General features: G+C 44.7%; 1 pseudogene; it reads left to right on the top strand.

Annotated features, from left to right (window-relative positions):
* Positions 1-417: 417 nt before the first annotated feature.
* Positions 418-5,550, top strand: LOC109472350 (annotated as a pseudogene).
* Positions 5,551-6,041: the final 491 nt, after the last annotated feature.

The following is a 6,041-nucleotide window of genomic DNA, read 5'->3' as shown; positions in this document are numbered from 1 at the left end:
CATCTTAGTTATTTAGAAAAGAGTGAGAATAATTCGCAGCGGTGGAATGATTCCATTCTGATGGTAATGCAGTTTTTGACGTGTCCCTCGCCAATCGTTTAAAGGTACGTGTACGTTTTCTCTCCGACAAAGCCTTGGTAACTGTGTATTTGTCCTTGGTAACACTGAGTATACAATGATAAAGTAATCGACTTTCATTGATTCCCAAAGCATTTTTAACATGCATATTCACACAATCATGCAATCCTCTTTTGAAATCAAAACGAGCGATGAAGTGTGCAAAGAAAAGAAGGATTCATTCACAAGCCGACAGCAAAGATAATACCGACTTTTCAATACTTGATTCTTTGCCATTTTATCTTTCAGCTAGCAACATAAACGGTGACTCATAGATGTACATTGTCCGTACAGGTAAGTTTCTTTAGAATCATTCACTCACGTTGTCGTTGAATCAATCACTCTCGCTTAAAGTGATGTAAAATGCCTTTGATAAGGGCACAACGTCGGGATAGGTGGATTTGAACCTAGGACCCATGGATACCGGGCCGAATGCCTTACCGGTACACACACAGTGATTTTCTGTAACGCCTCTGTCTGAAGCAAAGTATCGCCCGGACCTTGCCTGGTCCACATGTGATGCGATGACGATCCAACTTTACGTTGTTTTGCCAATTGGATCTTCTACTGGCTGCAGCTTGTCAGTGGTAGGTACTGCACATAAAGACTACGCGTTAACGACTATGCATGATGTACATGTGAGTAGAGCTAGAGCTGAGCTAGAGCTGCAATGTAATATTACCTGATGTGATTCCACTGTGTTGGCTACAGTTTGTCATTGGTACATGGTAGGTACTACACATGAACATTGTGTGCTTAATACTCTGTGTGGTAGCGGTGTACAGATAACTAAATTAGCGGACATAGCAACTAATAAGTATCTAATACCAGCTCGGACAAGAACAAGAAAGAGGCATACTTTTAAATACCAGGGTTATCAACCAAGGATTGAAGTGGGCACAAATCCGTTTTTCCCGGCTAGAACTATCATAGAGTGGAACTCGCTACCACTACATACAGTAGGGACATGTGGCTTGTATCCAAAGATCTCCCATACCAAATTTCAGGTCATTTGGTTTTAATAATAGGGCACAGGAGCCAAAAATGTACATTTTTGGTCTGGAAATATTCTAAAACCTATATTGTACAATTTTAAAGTGGTATATGTCAAAAGCATGAATGGCATCCTTTGAATATGTGTCCAAGGAATCCCAATACCAAATTTCAGGTCATTTGGATTGAATATTGGGGCACAGGAGCCAAAAAAATGTATTTTTTTTTGTCCTACAATATAGCCTATTAGCCCTATTTTCCACATTTTAAAGTGAGGTATGTCAAAAGCTTGAATGTGTTTTTGTAGACATATGTCCAAGGTATCCCCATACCAAATTTCAGGTCATTTGGTTTTATAACCAGGGCTCCACAAAAACAAAACAAATAAAACAATTTTTCAAAAAAAGTGAAAAAAAAAACACCCGGGGGTATTTGGCTACTATACCTTCATGCCAAATGTCATGTCATTTGGCCCAAAAATGAAGAAATTGAATCCATTTAACGAAATGGCAGGAGAAGGAGGAGAAGGAGAAACACAAGAGAAAGCAATATGTGCTTCGAAAGAAACACGAGAGAAAGCAATATGTGCTTCTCACTATCATTTGTTATGGCTTCACTACAAATTGGTAGCCTGGGTACCATCCTACTTGTATAACGGGGCTCCCACACTCGCTTCCCTAAGAAGTACTTCTTAGGGAAGCAAGTAGGATGGTACCCAGGCTAACAAAGTGGTGCTTCACCACAAACTTGTGGTGGAGCCATAACAAATGAGACGGAAGGTTGCTATGCAAGCTCTTATCAGCAAGTCAGGTTGCTATCAGAAGTCGTGATCGCGTGTGTGTGTGTGTGTGTGTAAAAGGTTAATTCCTTTTCGTGGGGCATGTTTCTATGTGGTTACACTGTTGTCAGATTGCTGTCAGGCGACAAAGACTGTGACGGATAACAACTAATAAATGAGGCTGAGCTAGTATATTTAAACCGAAGTGGTGCGTGGATGGCAAGTTATCATTCGTTTAAATGCAGCCATTCACTGTGCAAGTGCAAAGAAAAGAAGAATTCACTGGTAGACGGCAACTTATACCGACTAATACCAATTTTTCAATACTCTATTCTTGTTAACTAATTGCCATTTCATCTTTCAGTAAAATAAACTGTGACTCTTAAATGTGTTTTGTCCATGCAGTAAGTTTCATTTGAATCTTTCACTCGCTCTGATGAGCTCCATTAAAATATTTCAGAGCTGAGTCAGCTGACTAAACATTGATGTTGTGGTTTAACTCTCTACAGGTGTAGGCAAGTGTCCAGTATGACAAAGGGAGGAGGAAGAGGAAAAAAGAAATAGCAAATAGCTTCCTCCAAGGTTTAGTTGAAAAGGAAGTAAAAACAACCTGCCTGTCGTCAAAGCAAAGAAACAGAAGAGTGTGGATCAGTTACTACCAGTGAGCCATTGCTCTGCAAAGTAAAGATGGCGCTAATCGCTACGCTCTGTGCTGTATTTCTGCTGGCTGAGATGTCGTCTAGCTCCCAGGTCCAACTCCATCATGACCTTTTAGTTTGGGGTGAAAATGAAACGGAAATACCGGAGGATGCGCCAGTCGGTAGCGCGGTGGTGCGGCTGAGAGATTCTCTTGTTGCCGCCAGCCTGGTTAGTTCTGCAGACGACGCCAACGGGACGTTTTGGTCAGCAAACATCACCACGGGAGACGATTGGGGACGGTTTGGGGTTCGCGCTGAGGACTTGGCGGTGGTCGTAGCGGCTCCGCTGGACTACAACCTGTACTCGCGGTACAACCTGACGGTGGAACTGACAAACACCGGGAACGAGAACGTCTTGTACGTGACCCTCATCATCGTAGTCATAGACGTGCCCGAATACCCGCCATTCTATAACAAACGGTGTGAGACGCCGGTCCTTCCAGATAAAGAGAGGGGAGAGGATTATACTTTGATCAGTAGTGACGGATATTATGTTACAGTTAACGGAGATGAATTTTCAGAGTACGAAGACTTTCTTCAGTTCGGTTATGTGAAGAAATACCCCGCTAACTTTGTCTTGAAAAGCGACTGTTCCTTACGATTTGCTGTCAGCAAAAAGACATTTCGGGGTGAATTTTTGGTCGTAACATCGGTGATTGAACTAAACAGACAGAAGAGTGTCGGTAGAGGCGAAGCTGAATGTCGCGACCGGGAGTGGAAGACTAAGGGGAAGATTACTATATTGGACCTTTCTCTGGATGACGACTTGCCTCAGTGGGTAGTAAACGGTCAGTTCCAATTGGAGAAAAATTACGGCTATGTCATCGCCATTGAGTTAAACGAGATGTGGTCCACATCACCATACTGGTTACGCTGTGGCGTTAATGTCCCGTTTGGATATAATGGGCAACAGTTCTATTTGAGTCGACATTTCAGTACAACTTTACAGGGTGTCCTGGTGGATTGTACGGTATGTATTGTGACAGGGATTGTGTTTGCAAGAACGGTGCCCGCTGTCATGGCTTTAACGGTGCCTGTGAGTGCCGCCCGGGCTGGAGAGGGAGGGCCTGTGATATTCCCTGGCCCGAAGTCGCCATCTTGGTAGAGACACCTGGCGATTCAGCAGTTGTGAAGTACATCGGTACCAATCTGACTTTGACCTGCCTGGCTCCTCATATTGACGTGGCAAATATGACTTGGCTTTATCAAACAGGAAAAACAACTAACGACACAAAAATCATCGACGAAGGGACAGCCCAGAACAGTTCTATCAGCTTTCAACCGATCCTAGAATCAGCTAGCGGCAAATATAGCTGTATGGTACAGGCAGAAGATGGTCAACTTTTCAACGCGACTTTCGTACTAAACGCCACCGAATGCCGACCCAACTATCATGGGGAAGATTGCAGCCAAGCGTGTGACTGTGAGTACGGAGGGACGTGTGACAGGTGGGAGGGGTGTTTGTGTCCTGCAGGCCGTCGCGGAGACAGGTGTCAGCACGAGTGCGACCCTGGCACGTTCGGGAAAAATTGCAGCATGAGGTGTTACTGTGAAAACAACGCGTTGTGTGATCCAGTCAATGGTAGCTGTATTTGTGCTGAAGGACAGTCGGGCGAGTTTTGTCAGGACGTCTCCATTCCTGCTAACAATCAAGTCGTTGTTGTGGTGTTGTCGTCCGTTATTCCGACCATTGTGGTAATCGCCTGCATCGTCACTGGAATCCTGTTGAAACGGGGTCACCGACAGGCAAAAGTTGACTCAGAAATGACGTCCGTCATAATCATGGAAACCCTTTCGTCATGGGAAGTAGACAGAGAGGACATTCGCTTCGAACACATGATCGGGGAGGGAGAGTTCGGCCATGTCGTACGGGCAGGGCTGCGCGTGCCGGAAGGGTACGAGGTTTTGGTCGCGGCTAAAAGTATCCGGCCCGACCGCAAGATGGCGTCTACTGTCCGCGACTTTCGACGAGAAATGGACATTCTCGCCAGAATCCACGAGGACAAAGATGGACACCCGAACGTGGTGAAGCTTTACGGAGTTCTCACCAAGTCGGAGCCTCAGTACATCCTGGTAGAATACGCGAGCAATGAAGAGCTACGCCGGTACCTGTGGACTTTGCGTGAACAGTGCAAGATCACGGGGGATAGGAAACTGTTAGAGCGTCTCGGTTTCGCTTGTGACGTGGCCTGTGGGTTATCGGAGCTGGCACGGCTGAAGATCGTGCACCGGGACATCGCGGCTCGTAACGTCGTCATCAGCGACAGAAAAGTGGCCAAGATCGCGGACTTCGGACTAGCGCGTGACGTCTACGTGTCGTCGGCGTACGAACGCACCGAGCAGGCGGGGAGGAGGAACTGCTGCCGCTGAAGTGGATGGCCGTGGAGTCGTTACGGGACGGGGTGTACACGTGCGAGAGTGACGTGTGGTCGTACGGCGTGCTGCTGTGGGAGATCGCCAGTTTTGGGGAAGAGCCGCGCTACGCTGGCGCTCCGATGCACCCGGGCGTCTGCAAACTACTGGAGCTGCTGAGGAAAGGCGTCCGTCTGCAGCAGCCGCAGAACTGTCCGCTGCCGGTGTACCGCATCATCAGGTCATGTTGGGTGTTCAACCCATCGAGGCGGCCAACGCCTGACGAGCTGTTGCGGAAGATTAACCTGCTGAGGCCGCAGAGAAATGCTGCGCACCCGGGGTACCCGGGCGATCACTACATTCGATAAACTTTTCAAGTTTATTGTCAACAAACATCTGTCATCACTGGCTGTACCCAAAGCAACCCAAAGCATTTGAGTGGCTCTCATGAGCCTTGTTTTGTGGTGAATCATGAAGTAAAAAAATAAATAAGTAAAAAAGGGACCTCGGAACAATGGACTCCCCTTTATACTTATACATCATTGTTATCATATATCAAGGCAAAATTGTAAGACCGCTTATATGGCTAGACATTGATAACATCTAATAATATTAGCCACAAATTTTAAAACGACCATGTTCCGGTACTTTTAAATAATTATTTCGTTTTAGCATTAAAACATAATATTAGAAATAAAATATGAAGATATTAAGATAAGATAGTACAATTTCAAGAAGCATAGTCTCCCTTATACCTATAGGTTTTACATCATTGTTATCATATATTAAGGCAATATTGCAAGAACACAGAATATTTTGATAAATAATGATAAAATCTAGGAATTTTAATCATAAAACTATCATGTTGTTTTTTTAATACTTATTTCGTTTTTGTAATATACTACCTTTAAGGTCATGTTGATTTGATTATATGGATGACGCGCGCGCATGAATTTTCGTCTGTTTCCAAGAAAAAAAGTTTTCGACCATACTGTAAATCGTACATAATGAGCAAATATATGTCGTATGTTGCGAAAAGGTATTGGAAAAAATACCAATGTCGTAGAATGCCAACATCAATTCAGGAAAAGAAAAAAATGAGA

Source organism: Branchiostoma belcheri, unplaced genomic scaffold, assembly GCF_001625305.1.
Source record: "Branchiostoma belcheri isolate BF01 breed outbred unplaced genomic scaffold, Haploidv18h27 scaffold27, whole genome shotgun sequence".
NCBI lineage: Eukaryota > Metazoa > Chordata > Leptocardii > Amphioxiformes > Branchiostomatidae > Branchiostoma > Branchiostoma belcheri.
This window is presented reverse-complemented; position numbering and strand designations above follow the sequence as displayed.